Source organism: Aotus nancymaae, unplaced genomic scaffold, assembly GCF_030222135.1.
Source record: "Aotus nancymaae isolate 86718 unplaced genomic scaffold, 86718_ANA_hifiasm-v0.15.2.pri h1tg000010l, whole genome shotgun sequence".
Classification (NCBI taxonomy): Eukaryota; Metazoa; Chordata; class Mammalia; order Primates; family Aotidae; genus Aotus; species Aotus nancymaae.
Genome location: NW_026988421.1, coordinates 51,229,152 through 51,255,141, shown reverse-complemented (window position 1 = coordinate 51,255,141; position 25,990 = coordinate 51,229,152). Strand labels below are relative to the sequence as shown.

The following is a 25,990-nucleotide window of genomic DNA, read 5'->3' as shown; positions in this document are numbered from 1 at the left end:
CATCTTGTAATGCAGCCCAGGAGCACATTAGTTTTTTTGACAGTAATATCACTCTGCTCACACATTCTGAGCTTGCAAACACATAAAAATCCTATACCTCTTCCATGAATATTTCTTATTTCTCTGTGATATTGTAAACTTTAAGCACATATTATAGTATTTGCAAAGAGAAGATGCTTAGGAAAATTTGCTGAATTATTTTAGTGAACTTCAATACTTTGAATGTATTTAGTTATATTGTTTGTTATATTGCTTCAGCTGGCCTAGGATTTTATCAAAGTAGGCTACACAGTCCTTTTGGTAGGCTAGTGCATAGGTCCATCTTATTCATATAAATGGCCCAGAACTCCAAGCACAACCAAGGATTTTATGACTAAGCAGAGGGTGCCAAGAATCAAAACCAGATAGAAACAAACTCCACAAAATGCATAATAAATGAGTGCTGATTTCCTCTCATAACACTATGGAAAGTTTTCCTAAACCCTATTTTAAACGACAGGGCAAAGGAAACCTCATAATTGACAGAAACACAGTTGAACGCAATTCAAATATTCTAAATTGTTTGTCTTGACTCAAGTAGTGTTGAGACTTGTGATGATCAAGTGACATAATGCATATAAAAGTATTATTATGAACTGTAAAACACCCCAAAAAGTCAGGATATTGTTACTGTAGGACACCAAAACGCCATTAAGAAAGGATATTTGGTCAGTTTTGCAGTACAAATTTATAGAAATATTTTTATAACTTTTTCAAAACTGAGAACTTTTGTATTTAGAGTATCTATGGTTTAATGTATTGAGACTTTTAAAACATGAAGATGGTTAACATACACAAATCAATAAATGTGATATACCATATTAACAGACTACAGGATGAAAACCATATGATCATATTAGTAAATGCAGAAAAAGAATTCAACAGTTATTTAACATCCTTTCCTGATAAAAACTGTCAACAAATTAGGCATTGAAGGAATGCACCTCAACACAACAAAGACCATATATGGCAAGCCCATAGCTAATATCATGCTTAATGGTGAAAAATTGAAAGCTTTTCCTCTAAGATCAGGAACAAAATAAGAATGCCCATTCTCACCATTTATATTCAACATACTACTGGAAATCCTAGCCAGAACAATTAGACAAGAAAATGAAAAAAGACATGCAAATAGGAAAGGAAGAAAAATTATCTCTGTTTACAGATGACATGATCTTAGAAAGATCCTAAAGATTCCACCAAAAAAACTCTTAGAACTAACAGATTGTTAAGTTGCAGGATACAATATTAGCATACAAAAATCAGTGTATTTTTATACAGCAGCAATAAAACAACAAACTATTTGAAATGAAGAAAACAATTCCATTTACGATAGCATCAAAAGAATATAATACCTAAAACCAATGATATGAAGGATCTGTACAATGAAAACTATAAAATATTGATGAAAGAAATTGTAGAATACACAAGTAAATGGAAAGATATCCCACCTTGATAGATTAGAAAGATTAATAGTGTTAAAAGATCCACACTGCCCAAAGCAACCTACAGACTCAGCGCAATCTCTGTCAAAATTCCAAGGGCATTTCACAGAAATAGAAAAAAAATCCTAAAATTTATGTGAAACTGCAAAATAAAAACTGAAAAGCTAAAGCAGTCTGGGGCAAAAACAAAGCCATAGGCATCACACTTCCTGATTTCAAACTATATTACAAAGTTATGGTAATTAAAGCAGCATGTTACTAGCATTAAATGGAGACATAGACCAGTGGAACAAAATAGCCCAAAAATAAATCCATGTATTTAGTGAACTGATTTTTGACAAAGGTGCCAAGAACACATAATGAGGAAAGGACAGTCTCTTCAGTAAATGGTGTTGGGGTAACTGGATATCCACATGTAGAAAAATGAAATTACACCTTCATTTCACACCATATAAAAACCAACTAAAATGGATTAAATACTTAAATACTGAAACTATAAAACTAATAGGAGGAAACAGGGGAAAGATGACATTGATAATTTGGGATTGGAGGGGACATAAACCCAAAGGCACAAACAGCAAAAGCAAACATAGACAAATGGAGTTACATCAAACTAAAAAGCTTCTGTAGAGCCAGGAAAACAATCAACAGAAAGAGACAACCTATGGAATGGGGAAAATTTCTTTGCAGACCATACATCTCATAGGGGCTAATATCCAAAATATATAACAAACACAAACAACTCAATTGGAAACAGCCCTGATTTAGGAAAACAGCCCAATTTAAATAGACATTTGTCAGAAGAAGACGTACACATGATCAACAGGTATATGAAAAAATGCTCAAAATAACGAATTCTCAGAAATCTAAATTAAAACCATAATAAAATATTCCCTCACACCTGTTAAAAGAGCTATTAATTAACAAGACAAAAAATAACGAGTGTTGGAGAGGATATGGAACAAAGAAAATCCTTGCATATTGTTGGTGGGAAGGTAAATTAGTATAGTCATTACAGAAAATAGTATGAAAGTTCCTCCAAAAATTAAAATATGATCCAGCAATTCCTCTGTTGGGTATATACCCAAAGTTATATCCTAAATATATGTAATTTTTATCAGTCATAAAATATTTTTAAAAATTTAGAAGGATCCCACCCTCACTTTCCTGGTGGGAAAAATGAAAGCAGCATGAAGTTTCTCATTTGTTCTTACTTTAGCTCAGTAGGTTCTGGTAAAACTTGCAACTTCTTCCCTCATCTGTGCTCCCCATTCAGTGCCTGTGGACTGTAGGATAGACTTAGCTTCCTATTTTTCTCCCCTCTAGCTTGAGTCTCTTTCTCCGGACTCTCTTTTGTCTTTACACATTGACAAATCTCCTTCATTTTAAAAACTATCTTACTTGAACCAAACAGTTATTGTCCAACTTCTTAATATTCTAATGTATGGAAGAGGCCCATTATAAAATGTGAAGTGCGATAAATGTATTGTTCCTTGCTTCCATTTACTTATCCTCCTACAACTTATCACCAATTTTCAGCACTGTGATTACTCTTCAAATGCCATTTGGATTTGGTAAGATTTTCATAACAGCAAATGGAAAGGCTTTTTATCATCTGCATCCTCTTTGATATTTTAGTGGATTATTTCTGCTGAACTTCTGTGGTGCCGAACTCTACTGGATCTCTTCTGACATGTTTGTTTACTGTTTATCAACTCTAGCTTCTATGCTACCCCCTTGAGTGTAGGTGTTCTTTAAAGTTCAACATTTGACATTATGTTCTTTTCTATTTAAAACTATTTCCTCTCAGAATTCATGCAATCTCGTGAATTTTAATCTCCTTAATGTTTAAATTTTCACCCTTACTGTTGGATTCCTATCTTTAGTCCCTAACTCTAAACAAAAGCCATTGCCCTATTTCTGACTAATGAAAATTTTTATTTACATTCCCATAATCATTTCCAATTAATCAATTACTCCCTCAAACTAATTTCTTTTTCTAATTTTCCTCATTATAGTTACTGGAAGCAGTATCTTCTTAGTCACCTTATATTACTCAACTTTCTGATTTTCTCTTTTTCTCTTTAAATCAAACTATATCACAATCATTGCAATTTTGTAATATTTCTTGGGCATGTGACTTTTTCTGAATTATTATTAGTACTACTGCCATATTCTCATCATTTTGACCACATATTGAAATTGCCATGTAGATAGTCTTCCTCTCTTTATGCTGTTCCTAAGACCAACCCACTAAAGCACCTTGTTAATCAGAACTTGCTTAATAAGCTACAGTAGCTCTCTACTTGTATTCCATCGTTAATGCTGAGCTACTGAAGCTTTTAAGGCAGGTATGTGACAATTACAGTTATATGAAGATTAATCTGCCTATGTCTCATAGAGTGAGTATAATTGAAAAAAGACTGGAGTTTAGGGGAGATGATTATCATTCCAGCAAGAAACTATAATATTGTAGACCAGGACAATATAATTGGGTATGGAAAGAAAACAATGGATTTGAGAGCATGATGGTATGCTATTGTGTTTCTGAGATTTAAAAAAAAGAAATCACAAACATTAGAGGTCCTTCTATTTTTTTGATATTTTAAAAGATCAAATTGTCATAATACTAACATTTATATACTATAAATGTTAATATAGTACAGCATCATGTGGCACATGAAGAAAAACATATTATGTAGACTTTCCCAGTGTTTAAAACCCAATTGTTAGTTTCCAGTTTTACACGGATTATCCTTAAGAAATAAAGCAACAACTTTAGTTGTTGCTGTTTTATGTTTGTGAATAAACAAAGCTAAATGAAAAATGGCTCTCAAAGTAACCTGTCTGGGAATATCTCTGCTGACAGTAGTCACACTTTGAAAGGAGTTAATGTTGAGGGGGCTGGGGGAAAGAAATCTTGGGACAGATGGAGAAGAGAGAACCTCTCTAAGTCAACCACTCTGGGAGTTTTTCTCTTCTTCTCCTCTCTGGTCCTGCCTCTCCTATTCACTATAATTGGAGTATAGCATTCTCAGACTGTGTTCAAGTGCACAGCCCTCCCTATGTTCCTTATCAGGGAATCTTGAAAATAAACTGTATACAATGAGCACAGTTATAAGGATATAGACACAATTAGTTTGCTCCATGTTCCATTGTTCTTACCTTCACAGATATATCTTTCTAGTTTAGAGTTTTTCACCAGGCTAAAATTAATTCTCCTAGCTCTTTACATTACTGACAAACAGGACCTCTAGTCTATTTCTCTGGCATGAAATTCAAAACTGCTCTTTTGAAATCCTAATTTAGTTAGTATCTTCTTAAATATAACCACAGAAATTTCCTGATGGATTTTTCTCAAGGATTTTTATCTCAGCAGAATTAAAGCTATGACTTTTATAATGATGAACACATTTTAGTTTCCCAGAGTTCTTTTTAAGCTAAAACAAATGTCTGTAGAATTTTTAAAAGCCTTTTCATTTTTCTGAACATTCCCTAACCCCCTCTTAATTTGTACTGTAACAGTGGTGATGTTATATACTTCACACCTGCTATATGCTCATTAGTTTGATAAGAAAGGCTAATTTAACAGCCACATCTTGCCTGGAGACTTTCTCTGTATTATTTGTGTAAACAAAACTACCACACTGCATTCAACTGAAGATTAACTGTCCAGATTTCATACAAAGTAGGCCTCTCCAAGATCCATGATGAGAAAAACTTCAGAGTGAGTAGAAGCTTATTAAAGAGATTAGTCAGCCAGTAACCTCTACTGAATGATGGATGACTCAATACAATGTGTGCATGGATATGTATGTGTAGGTATATATGAAGTTGATGTACATTATTGAGTTGCCATTGGGTTTCTTGTTATGATACAATGAGAAACACTGTTCTTGCCATCATCTTACTCTTCTCCAAATGACTGCTGTTTTCTTAGAATGCATGTAAATGGAGTTGTTTATGGTTAACTATTCTTAGCAAGGGGAGACAGCATTATAAACATTAGCTCACTAGCTATTCATGGGAGGGATTTTCAACTAAAATATAGCAATAGTGAGGGCCATAGAGACAGAATACTACAGTTGGCCCTCTGTAACTGTGGGTTCTACATTAGTGGATTCAAGCAACCATAGATGAAAAATATTTTTTTAAATAGATGGTTTCATCTGTATTGAATATATACAGACTTTTTTTTCTATCCTGGTATTATAAGTAACTACAGATGATTTAAAGTACATGGGAGGCTGTGCAATAGGTTATATACAAGTATTACACTATGTTACATCAGGGACTTGATCATTTGTGGATTTTGATATCCTCAGGGGTTCCTGAAACCAATTTCCTAGGGATTCCAAGGGACAACAGCATCACCTTCTTCTATTCTTAATAAAGGTTCCCCTTATTAAGACACACAAATGAGACTTTATGGTTCCAATCTGTGTTTATAGTCACATCTAATATTCATAAAACTGTCAAATGCTCTAAAGAGTGGAAGATTTCTTTTACCACTGTCATCCATGTGTATGAAACTTCTCCACAACAGCTAGGCCAAGTTGCATGTTAGTATGTCTAGCTAGTAGAAAAGTATTTCCTCTTGAGGTAGAATGTTCTATCTACAGTGAACTCTAGTAGTCTCATTATATGGAATCAAAAACTTCTTCCCACTGTCAATGTTTCCTTATCTTGAAAACACAGAACAGTTAATTCTTTGTCACATGACAGCTATGTACATATATAGAGATATGTATGTATGTGGTTCAGAACATATCTCTCTGATTCTTCTTTTCTCCAGATTAAATCTTTCCAAACACTGCAGCTCTGTCTCAAGGATATTGTGTCATTGTTGTCTTTTAAATTTTCTCTAAAATTATGCATTTGCCTCTTGCAATATGTCCAGAACTAAATACATTATAACTGGGGAGGTCTGATCACAATAGAGCAGTTCTACAGCCATCTGAACTCTTTGATTGCAAATAAAGACTTATAAATAAACTACCAGTTTATTCACATTCAAAAATGATATTTGATTATAGTTGAGTATCTGGATATTCATATCATAATTTTTTTCAAAATAACTTTTATTTGTTATTCTTCACAACAGCCTTCTTGAAGTTTTGTACTCCTAGCTGAAAAAAATGACTACAGGTCTCATTTTTACAAATTATGAATGATATTAAAGCTAATTATGCATAACACTGCAAATGAAATAACTGCTGCATTGTAGTTACATTTTATATAGTCTCTTGATTACTCTATTATTCCTTAGAAATTTAAATCAGGAATTGTCATGAAGCTTGATGATAAGATTTTCTATTTATGGTCAGTGTCATATATCCACACAGTATCTATGGATTTATACATTTTGTGAGAAAGATCCTGGGCTAATCTTCCATGGTGTGGAAGATATTGACATTCTGTAAAATGCAACAAATAAGCCTTATTTCCGACATTCACAGAGCAAAACTGAGAACCTTGCATGGATTTAGTTGATGCATTAGTGATAAGGGAGATTATTTATTTGGTCCCACATTTGGTAGTTCTCTTATTACAAAACATTTCTATATTGCATTTAATTTTTCCTTCAAAAAAATGTTGTGCAGCTAAAAGTAGTGATTTGATTAAGATATTAAACTGAGGAATAAAGGGGCCTTAATTATACATAGACAAAGAAACTAAGTCTGAAGATATACTACATAGACACTAAGCCTAGAGAAAATGTCCTAATACTGTAAGGAACCAGACCGATTCAAAATTAAATTCTAAGCCATTACCTGGAAAAATTGAGCTTTCGAGCTAGACCATGCACATTTAGTTCATTCTTGCTACATATTATATTCCATTGCCCTGGTTTTTGTTCCATGTTATTTTACTGTCTTACATTCATAGATCAATCACTCTTTCTAGTTCTTTTTCTTTTTTATCTCTTGTCTCATTATATAGCCAAATGCCTTTGTGGGTGGATGGAGGCAGGAAAAGAGAATAAAGCAAAATAAATGTGATACTCATTAGAACCATTATAGGCCCTCATTAGTCGTATTATTTATGTCTCTTAAGGGAGTCTTTGTATATAGAACCCCAAACACATGTTTACTTTAGAAAATATATCAGTATGTATTCAGTCAAACCAATTTGTCTGGTGTCACATAAACAAATAGAGCATCTTGTTTTATACTTTAAAAATACTTTTAAGTGTCTCATTGAAGTCACACTAGTTTCCTAATTTGCCACTCTTTATGACTTTGTCCCACATCATAAGAGGCTGTGAATCTACCATAGTAGATGATATAACTGACACTGGTCTCACCTTCTTATAGATGAGCAGCAAAATCCAAACAAACCAAAATCTATCATTGATTGTTTTTTCTGTCACCTCACAGATAGGCAAGTTTCACAGACGATAAATTTCTATTTCAAGGCTCTTTTCTTTCTTACTCCTAATTCAGTACCTTTGTCAAAATAATGTCTCCCACCACATATCTACAACCAATTGAACTTCAATAAAATTGACAAAAGTAAGCAATGGAGAAAAGACACCATATTTAATAAACGGTACTGGGAAAACTGGCTAACCATAGGCAGAAAAATGAAAGTAAACCCCTATCTTTCACCATATACAAAAATTAACTCAAGATGGATTAAGATCTAAGTGTAAGGCCTGGAACTATAAAAGTCCCGGAAGAAAACTTGAGAAAACTCTTCTGGACATCAATCTAGGCAAAGTGTTTATGACAAAGACTCCAAAAGCAAATACAGCAAAAAATAAAAATAGACAAATAGGATCTAATTGAACTAAAAAGTTTCTCCATGGTAAAATAAATAATCAACAGAATAAACAGACAACCTACAGGATGGGAGAAAATATTTACAAATTATGCCCCCAACAAAATATTAATATCCAAAATCTACAAGGAATTCAAACAACTCAAGAAAAAAAATAACTCCATTAAAAACTGGGCCAAGTATATGAACGGACGTTTCTCAAAAGAAGAAATGCAAGGAGCCAAAACATGAAAAAATGCTCAACATCACTAATTATCAGAAAAATGCAAATGAAAACCACACTGAGATCTCAAATTAGTCAAAATGGCATTTATTAAAAGGCAAAAGTAGACATGTTGACATGGATGAAGAGAAAAGAGCATGCTCATGTATTATTTGTAGGAATGTAAATTAGTTCAGCCTCTATGGAAAACAGTATGGAGATATCTCAAACAACTAAAAAGAGAATCACCAATCAACCCAGCAATCCCACTACTGGGTATCCATGCAAAGGAAAAGAAATCTTGAAAAATACACCTGCACTCACATATTTATTGCAGCACTATTTACATTAGTAAAGTCACAGAGCCAACCTAAATGTTAAGCAATGGTTGTTTGGGAAAAGAAAATGTGGTATATACACCATGGAATAATACACAGTCATAAAAGAGAATGAAATCATGTCCTCTGCAGCAACATGGTTGGAGCTGGAGGCCATTATCCTAAGTGAACTAACATAGAGGCAGAAAATAAAATATCACATGATCTCACTTATAAGTGGAAGCTAAACAAATGGTACACACGAACATGAAGATGGAGAAAATAGACTCTGCAGACTCCAAAGGGGGTGGAATGAAGGTTGAAAAATTACCTACTGGGTGCAATGTCCAATATTTGGGTGATGGGTTCACTGGAAGCCCAAACCACACTGTATACATGTAATACCCTTGTAACAAACAAGCACATGTACCCCCAAATCTAACATTTTAAAAGACAATGGCTCCCACATGATTTGAAAGACTAAACTTGTGGAATTGTTTGTATGTCTGAATTATAAGGTAATTTAAAGCTTTCAGTTTCACCGTATGCCCCTTGACCAAATATATCTGCTCTCCCTCAACTCTCCAGGCCACAAAGAAAACAGCTAAAGCTAAATCAACAGAAAACTTCTTCTTTACTTTGATAGTTGTGGCCCATGAATAATCTGCATTTTGTTATACAATATTATTGATTTTAAGGCTAAAATGAACAAATTTAAAACTCTATTGTTTTGATTAATGCAATCTAACAAAGATGAATGGTTGTTTTGTGTAAGGCATTAAGTACTAGGACATACAAAAAAAAATAAGACTTTCTTCTGAGAGTGAATTTACCCATGTAAGGATAACACTCTACTGCCATTGAGGGGATATCAGCGTCTGCTTTTTATGATATAGTACACACTCCAAACCTTTTTTGGTGGAAAGAAAGACATTGACAATTTTCTGGCCTACTAGTATGTAGACAAAAGAATATATGAAATATGACATTGTTCCTTTATCCTAGTTCACTCTTCTATTTTCCATGTTTTTGGTTTGTTTTATACTGGTACCAATTGAGCTAAACTTGGCATTCTATATAGTAAGCATGTGCTTTAGGGTATTGATTTAGAGGAGAGAGTAAATGGGTAGGGGATAAATAAATAGAAAAACAAAAATTTTTATCAAGATATTCGTAAATATTGATGTTTCACCTTTTTTCACAAAAAGCTTAGAATAAGGCAAATGTAGCAAATGCTGTAGGAGAGGAAGAAAGCATGTGCTGTGCAAGCACTAAAAACGGCGAGATTAATTTCAGCTAAAGGAAATTTATGTGAATAAAACACTTGTTCTAAGCGTTCTAAGTCTAATAAACTAGAGTGCCATCAGGTTGCCTTTCTAGGTTCTACGTTGTACTGAACGTGCTGCTGAGTAAACCATTTTAATCTGTAGAGGGATCCACAATAGCATTCATCTTGCCCCTAAAAATACTTTTTTTTTCTTTTTATGTAGATATATTAGACAAGGATTAGGTTCTTTCAATGGGCAAGTAGGATGAGTACTCTATATGCAATGGCCATTTAGCAATAATGAATATGATACCAGGTAACTTTAATTTCATTTAATATAATGCAAGTACATGTATGTATTTTAAATACTTCCATACTATTTTAAAGACTAAAAATCAGTCTTTCTTATTTTATGTAAATATAAGAATCAGGTTGGTCTGGCAGTGTTATTGTTTGAAAATCTGGGCTTCTGAATGTTGTTTCAGCTCTTGTTGATTTTAAATGGTTATCTATCGTACCATCAATTTTAATGTTTAACTAATTAAAATTGGTTACTATAACTTCCTTACAATATATTCTGTGACTATTATACTGAAGGTGTTTGAAGCTTAATTTCTATAATTATAAGAAGTGTATTTCTAATAATTAAAACCAAGCAATGTCCATGCTATAACCTCAATAATTGTCTTCTCTGCCCATGTCTTCAAATAAAGCCTGGAGAAACAAACTGGACCCATTTTATAGATGCTGCCCAATGTTGACACAACACAGGTCCCAAACAGATTTGCAAGTAGCATCATTAGTCCTTATCTATTTTGCTCTCCTACAACCACTATATAACAAAACCACTTTATATAACTTTTCAACTGCCAGTTTTTAACCTTAGCAGGATTTTTTTTTTAACTGAGCTATGCATGTATTTATATGTACAGGTTAAATTTCCAATTGTTAAGTATAATTAAGCTCCACGCTTACAAAATATAAAAAATCTTTGTATCTTGGTACATTATAAAATTGTAAGGTCCTCTTCAATTTTTGTTTTTTCAGAAATGAGGTCTTGCTATGTTGCCCAAGCTGGAGTACAGTTAGCAGGCATGATCATAATGCACTACAACCTTGAACTCCTGGGCCCAAGTGATCCTTCTGCCTTAGCCTCTTGAGTAGCTGGGACTACAGGTATGCTCTACTATGGCCAGCTAAAATTGTAAAGTCATCTTTTTATAGTAATTCATATATAATTATCAGAACCATTCACTCTTCTCTTTTCCCATTATGACTTCTGGACTTCTGCTAGACATATAACATTGAGACATAATTCATACTTTTCTTTGCTTTTAGTATGAAGTTATAATTTTTAAAAGATAAAAATACAAATAAATAGTTGTAACATTTCTAACACATTGATGACTTTTTCTAGTTAAAAAATACCTGAACAAAGGTAATTATTAAGTATATTTAGGTCTATTTTATCATATGCTAATTATAAAAATATGTATTATAATCAAAACATATATATTTTAATCATAACATACATGTTGTGACAGATGTAGGTGACACAGATATGTATTTTCCTTAGGTCCCTTTAACCTATGACTCTGTATAGATTAAAATACATGGCTTCCAAAGTTGAATGAAATGACCTATTTTTTACCTTGAGCCTGGACAGTGCTTGGAGGTAGACCAAAATAGATATGGACTAATGTTGCTACTTGCAAATCTGTCTGGAAAATCACGTGTTATGTCAATGTTAATATTTATAAAATTGGTCCAGGCCATCCTCAAAAATTGTCTACAGGCTCCTTAACTGTACCAGTAAGACACACAAATCATTAAGAAAGTAATATGACAATTAATATGATTAAAGGCTCTGAATTAACTGATTAATTTTTTAAAACTGACTTGAATGGAAATAGCTTCAGTATCATTAAATGACAGGTAACATTTATTGAGAATGAACTGGCATTTGTTCTAGGTACTTTATATGCGTTAACTCTCATAACAATCCTATAAAGTAGATGCTATTTTTATCTACATTTTACAGATGAGAAAAATGAACATAGAGAGTTTCAATACTTGCTCAAAAAGTCACAGAGCTTGGATTTGAATGGAAACCATGTGGCTTCAGGGATAGTCTTTACCTTTACATTTTACAAAGTAATCCATTTATTTATGCATATGAGAAAAAGAATATATATATATATATATATATATGTATGTTCAAATTCAGTGTTTTCACTTAATAAGAAAGAAAGATAATTCTGCAACTTACTGCTATAGTTAAAATTTTCACAAAAAAGAATCACTTTAAAGTTTCTTTACCCACTGAGGAAAGAAAAACACCAATACATAGTCATTTTCAACTCTTTCCAGTGCTACATAATTTCTAGAATTATGACCTGTTGGTAACTTTTTTTTTTATGGTGACAGTGATGTGAGAATAGAGACTTGGGGAATTGGCTCAAAGGTTAGAAAGAGTCCCATGTTTTGCATCTCTAGCTTCATCAGACTCCTGGTTATGTGAAACACATTTACTTCGATTTGAAATAGAATAAATTTATATTTTCTTTTTTACAAAGCAAAGATACACCTGTGCTCAAATCTTTTGAGTAATAGAGGGAACTCCCCATATGAGCTATTATTGTAGGTCAACCTAACTTATAGCTTCAATTGTCTACTGAAAAAAATTGATAAATACTGTAACCTGTTGCTGCCCTAGGGATTATCTACAGCAGATACACTGAAAATACAGAATTAATGAGAATTAAAACACCCTTAAAAATAGCAGACTAGAATCTTTAGACTCATAAGTAATTTCTTTGATGATGTTTACTTAGTTACTGTCTTACTGAATCTGCTCTTGAAATGATCTATGTTCAGAACAATTAATTTTGGCCTATTGGAATATATAGAAGCTAACTAAGAAGAAAGCAAAATGGCAATCTGATCATTATGCCTGTATTATTTTCTTTGATGAAAGTGGAAATGTAACTTGATCACACAATCACTTGAAATTTTCTATACATAGGGGAAGCATTAGACTGGAAGTTTTGAAATGCATATGGTGTTGACTGACTCTAAAGCCCTAATTTATGGTGGTTGTCAGTTTTTATTGTTTAAATATTCCCACAATGAGCTGATTTTAAGCTACCAATGGTTTAACTGTCTCATAAAAAAACTCCGAGAATTTAGTAACCAGCTCTCCCATACAGCTGAATTTATAATTCTGTGACTTACTTACTTTGTCCCAATGATGATGGATGCAATACATTGATTGCATTAATGGCCCCAATTCTTTATACTTCATATATCCATATTCTGTAGCACTTAAGTCTGTAGAATCTTCACACTGATTTTCTGGACCCGGCCAAGTGACTTGCTTTGCCCAGTGGGATGTTAGCAGACATAACACAAGTGAAAGGTTGAAAAAGAGCCTCCATATTTGTATTCTTTCTTTTGACTTTTGCCATTACCATGAGGACATATCTGGGCAAGCAGACCCAAGTTGTCCCTATCATTGCAACTAATACCATCTTAAATCAGTTGACAGCAAACTAATTCTAAGACATGTCAGTGAGCACAGTCAGGATCAGTAGTTCTATCTGTCTGACCTACTGCTGAGTGCAGATGCATAACCTAGCTTGGGTAAAGTCGGCCAAGCCCAGCCTATGTAGAGTGTGCCACACATGTGAGGTAAATGCACTTTTAAAATTATATTCATTGAAGTGTTGTTGTTGTTTGTTATGTTAGATTATTTTATCAATAGATAACTGAGACAATGATGGTATTATTTGGGAAGTTTTAAGTAGCATGAAAATAATTTATACAATAGGCAATTTTTACATATATACACATATATATATACACACTTAATTTGTACAATAGCCCTGAAAACTAGTTATCTACAACTTAAATATTCCAAAATTTAGGAAGAGAGAAGTTAAGTAAATTTCTAAAGGCCGTCACCTGTAAGTGGTAGATCTTGGATTCAAACCCAGGCTTGACTGACTCTAAAGTCCCTAATTTTTCATATATACATACATATTTAATTTGTACAATAAACATATACAAATTAGTATGTATGGGTAGATACATAATTTGTACAATAAATATATACAAATTACATATGTATACAATGTGTATATATATTTAACATATATTTATATAATCCGAATTATATATATACATATACACACACACACACACACACACATATATAATCAGATTAAGAACACAGATCTGGAAACAGACTGCTTTTGGTTGATTCCCAGCTGTACCATTTTAATATTTCAAAGAACTTAGAATTGTATATTTTCTACGTATAGCATATATTTAAGAGCTATCTATACTAGAATTTGATGAATAAAATAAAGCTCCTGACACACAGTAAGAATTCATTAAATAGTAAGTAGCATGTGATATAGCTATTTGTTTACTTAGAGAATATGAACTTGATATTCTAGTAAAATTAGCTAAACCACTTAATTATTTTTTAATGCTAACAGAGATTATCTGGGAGGGAAGCAGAGGGGCCAGGCAATGTTAAGAAAATGTTTTGTGAGGAGTCTCTTTAATCTCCAGAAAACAAGCCCATCAAATCATTACTCTAATAACCCGGAATTTCAGCTTGAAACTCATAGGTATAAATTTGAGGGATCTCTTTAAATTGTTAGCAGGATATTATGTTTTTGCTTTCCTATTCAAAGCGTTTATGCAAGCTAGTTTTATTGCTAGGGAAAAAACTGAAGAAATTGGGAAATGTCTGTCAACACTCTGATTTACGTGTCAGGATAAAGGCTGCTTGGATAATACCCCAAAAATCAGACAGCAAGTCAGAAAAAAAAGGAGATAAAAGGCAATCAAAACCAGCACCAAGAGGTTCACATGAAGTAGGACCTGTCCTAGAGTAGAAAGAGGAGGAGAAATTCTTTACTAAATTGTGAATTTGTTCATTCTGAAGATGACTCAATATTTCTTCAGGGACTACGACAAGGAGATGATGGTCTCCTTGGTGTTTGCCATCAAGTTACCACTTTCAGTAGGAACAGAAAAATAGGGTAATTTGTGGCTCTTTAATGAGAAGTGGAGTGTGGTCTTAGACATGAATAACCTGAAATTGAATTGCCATTTGGAATGTGTGCTTTCTTCCTGGCATGAGCACCTGAGCTACATCAGCAAGTTTGCCAAGGTACATTAAACCTACCAACTCCTCCATGGAGGCATATTTACATAGGAGGAATGAGAGAACAAGAAGAGACCTCAAGCATAGTTTTAATGACTTGGAGTTTTGGGAGGGAAATTGGAAGACTAAGGGGGACACAGATGGATTTAGATTTTGACTTGAAGGTTGTGACTTTGGCACAAAAAAGCAGGATACAAAAGTAAAAGCTGCCTATGCAGATAGTATTAGAAAGCAGGTTTTTATTTCTTCATGGTGGTTTATTATGCTAATATGATTGATTCTTGGTAAAGCATGAAATAATAAGTATAATGAAAGACCAAGAAGAATATGCATTTTTAAAAAGATCTAATTAAATCAAATTTAAAGAAGAAATGAATGAAGAAGAAAATGACAAACTCAGACACTATAGAAGATATCAAGGAAAAACTATTATATTGCATCTCTAGTAATTCTTGAGAGAAAACAGAGATGAAAATCAAAACCAAAGCTAGGTTAGCATATAACATGTTGTCTGACATAGGTACTCGGTAACTATAGATTGGATAAATGTACACACAGGGGTTAAAGAGAACCTCTAAAATATACTGTTCTTTTAAAAAGCCTTTAAAAAAACACCCTAAAAGTATTAAACTAAAGAGGGAAAAACAGTCTTCTAAATACCAAGATTTGGAGAGTTGAGCTTTTGACTGAAAAATGAAAATTATTGGGAAAGCCAACTGCTATGGGCCATGAGGGTTCCTGCATTTTCTTGCTTGATATGCCAAGAATGTAAGACTCTAACCTCATTTTGCCCAGGCCATGTCTCAGTATTGTGGTTGCAGTGAGCAACCTTGAAGGAAGAGGTGATATCTTTTCCCAAAGAGCAGAAGATTTACTTCTCCCTACTCTAAAAGTAGGAAATTGGCCAGGCGTGGTGGCTCATGCCTGTAATCCCAGAACTTTGGGAGGCCAAGACAGGTGGATCATGAGGTCAGGAGTTTGAGACCAGCCTGGCCAACGTGGTGAAAACCCAGCTCTACTAAAAACACAAAAATTAGCCAGGCATGGTGGCAGGCACCTGTAGTCCCAGCTACTCGGGAGTCTGAGGCAGGAGAATGACTTCACCGTGGGAAGCAGAGGTTGCATTGAGCCCAGATGGTGCCACTGCACTACTCCTTTGGGACTTAGAAGAGGATAAGAACCAAAGCAAACCAACAAGAGGCTCTGGCTACAGTTTTGCAATAAGTAATAAAGTCCTTTGTTTCTGATCCAGGAATCTTGAACCTTCTGCCAGCATCTATGAAACAGTAATAGATTATTAGCCTGTAAGTAGGGTGATATCTCAGACCTTTTTATACTTTTTTACAGTAACAGTAGGCAATATCTTCCTCATAAGAAACAGTTTTAATAGAATGGAATAGTGTAAGTGAAAAAGGAATTACTGTGCCTGAGTAGCTATGATCAACACAGTCCTGAAAGCTACTGACGAATTAAATAGTGTGAGAGTCTTTCAAATTTTATTGGTGCCCTTTTGCTGTATTCTATTGAAACTCTATCTTTGGTGATTTATATTTTTCAGTGCAGTCTTGCTAAATTATAACCAACTCTGCCTATTCTGTTTGGGTAAAAGTGAGTTTTAACATCTAGTTCCTGATTTTATAGTCTTTAGTCAAATCTAAAAAAATAATTACAATGCCCTTAACTACTCATTTGTAATAAATTTAAACCACATGAGTTAAATAAAGTATGATATTAATAAACTATGGAATGATGGGATAATGCTCACAATATGACAAATGAAAAAGGTAGCCTACAAAATTGTATGTCATATTAACTTCCAAATGTAAAACTATCAGTTTATTGATACAGTTATAACAGCCTATTGATACAGTTATAACATAGAGTATACATGCCGTACTATTAATGCCTTTGTATTTTTCAAATTTTTGCAATAAACATGTCACTTTTATCATGAAAATTCTTAAAACTATTAAATTATTATAATTCATATTTGCAACTCACCTTTAGTTACTATGCAGGCTATATGGCATTTATAATTAAAAGAAGCGGCCGGGTGCGGTGGCTCACGCCTGTAATCCCAGCACTTTGGGAGGCCGAGGCGGGTGAATCACGAGGTCAAGAGATCGAGACCATCCCGGTCAACATGGTGAAACCCCGTCTCTACTAAAAATACAAAAAATTAGCTGGGCATGGTGGCGCGTGCCTGTAATCCCAGCTACTCGGGAGGCTGAGGCAGGAGAATTGCCTGAACCCAGGAGGCGGAGGTTGCGGTGAACCGAGATCGCGCCATTGCACTCCAGCCTGGGTAACAAGAGCAAAACTCTGTCTCAAAAAATAAAATAAAATAAAATAAAATAATTAAAAGAAGCTTCTAGATTTACATTTATATACTTATCACATGTATTAGTTTGTCATCACATTTATTATCTAGTTTGTCCTTTGTGCTATATATTTTATAAATAACTGCAAATTCCCTTTGGAAGAATTAGGATGTAAATAAATAATTGACCATTTTACTTTTTTGGAAAATCTATCGATTTTTAGGTGAAAGCCCAAAACAAAAATACTGGTTAGAGGAAAGATAATATGACTTAAACTTTTTATTCTTCAAGTAGATTGATAAATAAATCTACTTGGTAGAACATAAAAAACAAAATAGAAATTTCTCATTATGAGCAAATAAGTGTAGGGGCTAAGCAGTGTTATGAGTTGAATTGTATCTCCCACAAATTCACATGAAGTCCTAATCCCAGGTATCTTAAAAGGATGGCCTTATTTGGCAATAAGGTATTTGCAGGTATAGTCATGTTAAGATGAGGTCATTAGAATGGGCCCTAATCCAATATGATTGATATCTTTACAAAAAGGGAAAATTTGGACACAGATACAGACACTCACACAGAGAGAATGCCATGAGAACATGGTTTATAATGTGTGGCTAGGACTCACTGAGATAGGGTTGATAGGGGTGGAATAAAATCAGGAGAAATTAAGTTCATAGAAACTGTAAAAAGAGTGTTTTAATAAATAGGTTGTGATGAAGATCATCCAATGATGGGCAATCATGGAGAAGCAGTGTTTGATAGTAAAAAGGTACATTTAGGGTTTGGAGGCAGAGAGTTGGGTTTAAATGTTGTATTTACCTACTAGCTATGTCAGCTATGAAATTCATGTTACCTCACTAAACCTTATTTTTCTCACCTATAAAGAAGAGGCAATATGTGTCTTTTTTAAGTTTGGTTGTAATTAAGACCAGACCCTCCCCCACCCCACCCACACACCAAAAGGTGCTCAGTAAATGGCTACTGTTGTTATTGCTATAAGACAATAGAGAAAGGTGTGGGACTAGACTACTATTAAAAAAAAATAAGTAGAAAAAATAGTAAAAGAGTATATTTTCTATTCTTAACAGTAGGCAATTACTTAATGAGCACTTACTATGTGAAGGAACTATTCTCCGCACCTATATGTATTACCTTATTTCATCCTGACAATAATCCTTTAAGTAGATACTATTTTGATTCCCATTTTACCAATGAGAAAAAAGGCACAAAGCAATTATTTGCTCAAATCCACACAGATGATAAGTGCAAGAGCCAGTATTCAAAACCAGGTTGTCTAACTCCAATGTTGATAGTTTCCAATACTGTGCTACATTTCCTCTCTTTTAGAATCAATGGTGTTAATATCAGCTAGATATTTAGTCTGTGATAATGAATCTATAGTTCTTCCTTTAGTGACTATAAAATTTCTTAATGCTGAGTTATTTCAATAAAGGCAATTCTGGAACATAGTTTTCTACCAAGCAGCCTCTTCTATTTCTTAGTGATTTATTAAAATATAGAATTTATTCTGGGATTCAGGGTAAGACATCTGGGAGATGTGTCCTACCTCCACAGTAATTAGCTACTTAATATCAAGTCTGAGAAATTTAGTGGACTTTGATTTTTTTGACATTATGGTCTTCAAATTCATCTACACGTTTTTGGGTAGCAGTGGAATGTTCAGGTCAGCTTGCAAGACCCGGTTGTTAAATTTTCAGGAATTTTGCAAGCTGGTTGCTAAACACAGACATTATTAAAAATTATATAAACATAAAGACTATATAAACAAAGATTATAAATACCCCAAATGCATTATTTTAAAATTATTTTTACTACACTATTATATATGCTTTTGAGGTTATTTGTATTAATCTTATCTGTACGGCGAGAATACTATATTTTGTGTGTTGTTAATACACCTCTTCCAAACTCTGTGTTCAGCAACATCAAGTTGGTAGCTTGAAACTGGCCATAGTGGGAGTATTCATTCCACAGAAATTGTTTAGCTAATGCTAAAATTAGGAATCCTCCAACCCCTGGCCAGTTGTTAAGTCTTTATCAGTTCACCACTGCAAAGCTAATAGACTGTAGTTGTACCCCACTGAAAATCCTCTACCCTGGCACTATCATTTAAACTGCCATTTGTAGAACTTCAGAAATAGATTTAAAACATGATTTCTCAGTACTTGGTAGAATTAGGAATTCATATTGCTTACTGGGCCATCTCAGTGATCTCAAATATATCATTAAATTGTCCATTTTATTTTCTTTCAAATCCAGAGAACTAGTGTTTTCCCTTTGTTTAAAAAAAAACTAAAAATCAAACTTCTATTTTTGACTTCCCTACACTTCCACCATTTCAACACTTTGAAATCTCTTTTTATTAGCTTTTTAATTTTAAGAATCATCGTTGATCACTGAGCTCATTTCTTTTCAAACTCAAATATTTTCTGGTCCATCCTCACTCTAACCTGTGTGCAAAAGGCCACTTTGAGAAAAGGATAGCAGTGGTGAAAAGGCTCTTTGGAAACCAGAAGGAAACTTAAACTCAGCAAGAGGGAGAGTATAAGCAGGAGGCAAAAGTAAGGAGAGGCAGTATAGCCTGGCGGGTGAGGAGGGCATGGGCTCTGAAGTCACTGTCAGGATCCAAATTCTAGCTCTGCCAATTACTGCTGTGTGACTTCAAGCAAGTCACTTAACCTTTCTGTGCCTTAGTTTTCACTTCTATAGTGTGGGGATAATAATTGGATCCATTGCATATAGTTGTACATATGGTCGGTATTATGAATGTATTTGTATTCATTGCCTCTATATGTCAAAAGATAGGATTTTCTCCCCCCAAAACAGAAAGTAGCATTCGTCATTTGTTACACACTTTTTGTCAAGACTTTGTTTAGCTAAGAGTATCCAAAGTAGCTCATATATTTATTGTATTGAAAAATGTAAACTTTTTGAAAAAAGTGTTCTACTATTCCTCAATTTGTAATTATGTACACATTGTATGAGCTGCAGCAGTTGGAAAATGGACAAGCATAGTGGAACTGGCAAATTGATTCAATCTATCTAAATGTGCTGCATTCAAATCAATTGTGCAGTGACCTACTTGGATTACTGAGAGTTAATTAAATGACATCCTGTGTGAGAAGGTAGCCATTTGGCCATATGTGGACGAAGCCTTTTGGATGATCTACTTGGGATCAAAATCAAAAGGGTACAGTTGACTTGTCCTAAAGTGTATAGTACTATTATTTTGAAATATGATTAAAGAACCTTGAATCTTTACTTAATAGTTATTGCAGAATTGAATATATATAATCCCAATGGAGATGTCCTTATTTTTTAAAAACATTTCTCTATTATCTAGTTACTCAGAAGTAATTATGGGTGAGAATAATTTGATTTGAGGTTTTAGATGTAACCAAAGTTCAAAACCATAAAAAACTGTATAAAAGATTTAGACAATTATTCATAGAATTCAGTGGAGAAATAATAGTCTTCAACTAACAGAGCTGGAACAATTTGAAATTTGTATGCAGAAAAAAGGGGGAACTTTAATCCATATATCACATTATATACCAAAATTAAGTCAAAATGAATCACAAATTTAAATGTAAAATCTGAAACTGTAAACCTTGAAGAAAGCATAGGAGAAAATTGTTGTGATTCCAAGTTAGGCAAATATTTCTTCAAGACGATCACAAAAGCACAATTCATAAAAACTGAGCTTCATCAAAATTTAAAACTTCTGCTCTTCAAAAGGTACTGTTAGACAAATGAAAAGGAAAGCCACAGACTGGGGAAAATATTTAAAATGCATATATCTGATAAAGTACTTATATCTAGAATATATAAATAACTTTCAAAGTGTAATAGGAAGCAAACAACCCAATAAAGATATATAGATAGTAAGTATGCACTTAAAAAGATGCTCAACATCATTAGTTGTTAGGAACATACAAACTCAAAACACAATGAATTACCACTACACCTCTATTAGGATGATTAAACTGAAAGACAATGATTATACCAAGTGTTGGCAAGCATGTGGATATAATGTAACTCTCATACAATGCTGATGAGATTGCAAAATGGTACAACCACTTTGAAAAACAGTTGGGCACTTCCTTGAACAATTCACCATTCATGAACCATATGATCCAGCCACTCTACTTCTTCTCTTTACACAAGTAGAAAAAAAGCATATGACCATATTAAGACTTGTAACAAATATTCACAGCATTATATTTAATAGCCCAAACTAAAAACAACCCAAATATTCATCAACAGGTCAATGGATAAACTGTGAAGTATCTGTAAAATGGGCTCAGCAATACAAGCAATGAACTATTGCTATACATAACAACATGGGTTAATCGCAAAATAATTATGTTGAGTGAAAGAAAACAGGTAAAAAAAGAATACCTACTGATTTAACTTATTTAATACATTCAAATTACACATTTATAGTGATAAAGCAAATAATTGATCCTCTGGGGATGAGATAGCAGAGGGAAGGTGGGGAGAAGAGTAGGAGGAACACATGACAAAGGAGCATGAGGAAACTACCATGACTGATGGATATGTTCACCATTTTGATTTTGTTGATGGTTTTATGGGAGCTATATAATACACACACACACACACACACATATGTTAAAGTGCATCAAATCGTATACCTCAAGTATGCACATTTATTGTATCTCAATTATACTTCAAAAAAGTTAAAATTTGTGCATTTGGTCTTGCCACAAATTTTTTACAAGAGATTTTATTTGTAGGTGATAAACATTGATTAGCTAGTTCAATGGACACCAGTTATAGAGCATTACAGATTTGCTTACATTTATAATTTTGAAAAAATGGAGATGATAATGTCTCTGAAAAGTTTATTGCTATACAGTAATTTTTACTTCAGAAAAATTTATCTCCCATTAGCGAACAAAGAAATGTCAACTAGAGAGCAATTTGGTAAAACACAATGATTTTGTTAGAATCATGAAAGATAGATTTGGCTTATTGCTAGCTCTGGAGTGTACAGTGTCAAATAGAATAAATGAAAATATAAAATGATACTAAGCTTAAATTTGCATTCCAATTCTTAACAAGTGTGTGAGCATAGTGCAGTCCTTTGGACACCTGAGAAGATTTATGAATAAACTTAACTTGGTAAACATAATTATAATTTGAAATAAATGGGGTCGGGTCATGACCAACTGACTTAGACTTAATGATTTAACACAGGGGCCTATTATGATATAACCAGGAACTCAGCCTAGAGAAATTTATTTTATTTTATTACAAGAAGTTAAAATCCCAATGGAGAAAGCCGAATGGGCTTATTTACCTTTAACTAATGAGGAAACTCTGGACAGGGACCAATTTGCCTGAATCTTATCTGTAGCTAATTTTAAGGATGTTTCCTTCTTATCTGTTCCCTTGAACACTTCAGGTTTTTTGTTATGGTATGCAAAAAAAAAAAACAAAAAAGAAAGAAAAAAAAAAAGAAAGGAAAACGAATTACTGAAAGCAGAGCATTTACCAATGTCCCACGGTGATTTGTCAAGGCAACTCAGTGCACATCCCATCACCATGCTGGTTCCAAACCTCTGTTGGGTTGGCAGTGATAAATTATATAGCCTGGAGAATGAGAATTCAATGAAGTTACTAAACTCTTTTCAGTAAATCTTAATATTACTTACTCTTAAACTGATATTGTGCAATAAAAAATAATTATGACCAGCATTTGTCAGGTACATAGAACATGTGAGGCATCCCTATATGTACTTTATGTCATTTAAATTTAATCCTCACAGGATCAATGAGGTCTATATTGTTGATTTGACCTCACTTTATAGAGAAGCAACCTAGGCACAGAGAGGATAAGTAATTTATTCTGGGTCACAGAGTCATAATTTGAACCCAGATCTCTGACTGTCAACCACATGCTTTTTCCATTACATTATTCCCCATTTCCTGTATTTTGGTTACTGCCCTTTGATAGTGTGGGTCAATCAGGAAGAAATATACAAATAAATATCCATCAAAGGTATTTCTGAGCTGTGGGTAGAAAGCTAAAATCATGTCCACAACCTGAGTTGAGGCAGGTGTGAAACACCAGGAGGAAACTACAGGAGTCATGAATGATAAGGCTGAACCTTGGGTTTCCTTTTCTTTGTTCCTTTTTGGGGCCATTCCTTTCATTTGCACATTGAGGACAATTTCCCTAAGATTTTTTTTTTCATAAGATGACATATATTAAGTCATTAGTACTAGATTGGTATATCATGTCATGGCAAAAAATAACATCACTACTATTTTTATTAATATGAAGAAATGTACCTCAAAAAAGTGTACATACATTCCACTCCTAGGTATATACACAGAAGAAATGAAAACATGTCCACACAAACATCTGTATGCCAAAACCTGAAACAATCAAAATGCCCATCAACTGACAAATGGATAAATAAGATGCACTATATCCATACAATGAAATAGTATTCATCAATAAAAAGGAATGAAGTACTGATACACACTACAACATGGATAAAACTTGAAAACATTATGCTAAGTGAAAGAAACTAGTTATGAACGGCTACATATCATATGACTTTCTTTATATGAAATATCCAGAATGGGCAAATCTAGAAAGCTGGAAAGTAAATTGGTGATTGACTAGGGCCTGGGGGCAGGGCAGTGTTGGGGAATAGGAGTGGACTGCTAAGGAGTACAGACTTTCTTTTTGGAGAAAAAAAGTCATCTAAACTTAGATTGTGGTGATGGTTGGAAAATCATGTGAATGTTCTAAAAAGAATTGTGCTGTACACTTTATGTGAAATGTATGTTATGTGAATTATACTCAATAAATCTGTTTTTAAAAGATAATCATATAAAGAAGGTATGTGTAATCAGTTCAGGTCAAAGTAATCTATAAAACAAATCCTTTAAAAATAAGTGAAACAAGAGAGATTATATGTCAAGTTAGTGACTTAGTCACACAGAGAATACATTTTTCAAGTAACTTGAAAGCTCAGCAATTTGAATGTGTGTTCCTAGAAGATATATCTTTATTTATCATTTTTATTGCATTTATTTGATTATCCTCTCTTTTCTTTTTTATTAATCTGGCTAGTGGTCTGTCTATTTTGTTGATCTTTTCGAAAAACTAGCTCCTGGATTTATTGATTTTTTTGAAGGGTTTTTTGTGTCTCTATCTCCTTTAGTTCTGCTTTGATCTTAGTTATTTCTTGTCTTCGGCTTGCTTTTGAGTTTTTTTCATCTTGCTCCTCTAGCTCTTTCAATTTCAATAATAGGGTGTTGATTTTAGATCTTTCCTTGTTTCTCATGTGGGCATTGCTATAAATTTTCCTCTAGACACTCCTTTAAATGTGTCCCATAGATTCTGGTATGGTTGTGTCTTCATTCTCATGGTTTCAAAGAACATTTTTATTTCTGCCTTCATTTCATTGTTTATCCATTCGTCATTCAGGAGCAAGTTGTTCAGTTTCCTGAGAGACTATTTGTTATGATTTCTGTTCTTTTGCATTTGCTGAGGAGTGATTTACTTCCAATTATGTGGTCAATTTTAGAGTAAGTGTGATGTGGCACTGAGAAGAATGTGTATTCTGTGGATTTGGGGCGGAGTGTTCTAGAAATGTCTGTTAGGTCCACATGGTCCAGATCTGCCTTCAAGTCCTGGATATGCTTGTTGACTTTCTGTCCAATATTGTCAGTGAAGTGTTAAAGTCTCCCACTATTATTATGCGGGAGTCTAAGTCTCTTTGTAGGTCATTAAGAACTTTCTTTATGTATCTGGGTGTTCCTGCATTGGGTGCATATGTATTTAGGATCGTTAGCTCTTCTTGTTGCATTGATTCTTTTACTACTATGTAATGCTCTTCTTTGTCTCTTTTGATCTTTATTGGTTTAATGTCCATTTTATCAGAGACTAGGATTGCTACCCTTGCTTTTTTTTGCTCTCCATTTGCCTGGTAAATCTTCTTCCATCCCTTTATTTTGAGGTCATGTGAATCTTTGCACGTGAGATGGGTCTCCTGAATACAGCACACCTATGGGTATTGACTTTTTATCCAGTTTGCCAGTCTCTGTCTTTTGATTGGGGCATTTAGGCCATTTAGGCCATTTACATTCAACGTTAATATTGTTATGTTTGAATTTGATCCTGCCATTTTGTTACTGGCTGGTTGTTTTGCCCATTAGTTGATGTGGTTTCTTCATTGCGTCATTGTTCTTTACCATTTGGTACGTTTTTGCGGTGGCTGGTACTGGTTGTTCCTTTTCATATTTAGTACTACCTTCAGGAGTTCTTGTAAGGCAGGTCCTGTAGCGAAGAAATCTCAGCAATTGCTTGTCCGTAAAGGATTTTATTTTTCCTTCACTTATGAAGCTTTGTTTGACCAGATAAGAAATTCTG

At 33.7% G+C, this 25,990-nt stretch overlaps 1 long non-coding RNA gene across 2 annotated transcripts in view; it reads left to right on the top strand.

Moving 5' to 3' along the window:
* Window positions 1-25,990, top strand: part of LOC135274005 (uncharacterized) — a 348,490-nt gene that overhangs the window by 4,395 nt on the left and 318,105 nt on the right. For both annotated transcript variants that reach the window (XR_010341795.1, XR_010341794.1), the window contains exon 2: window positions 11,101-11,229. This is a non-coding gene — a long non-coding RNA (uncharacterized LOC135274005). The remainder of the gene's footprint in view (window positions 1-11,100; window positions 11,230-25,990) is intronic.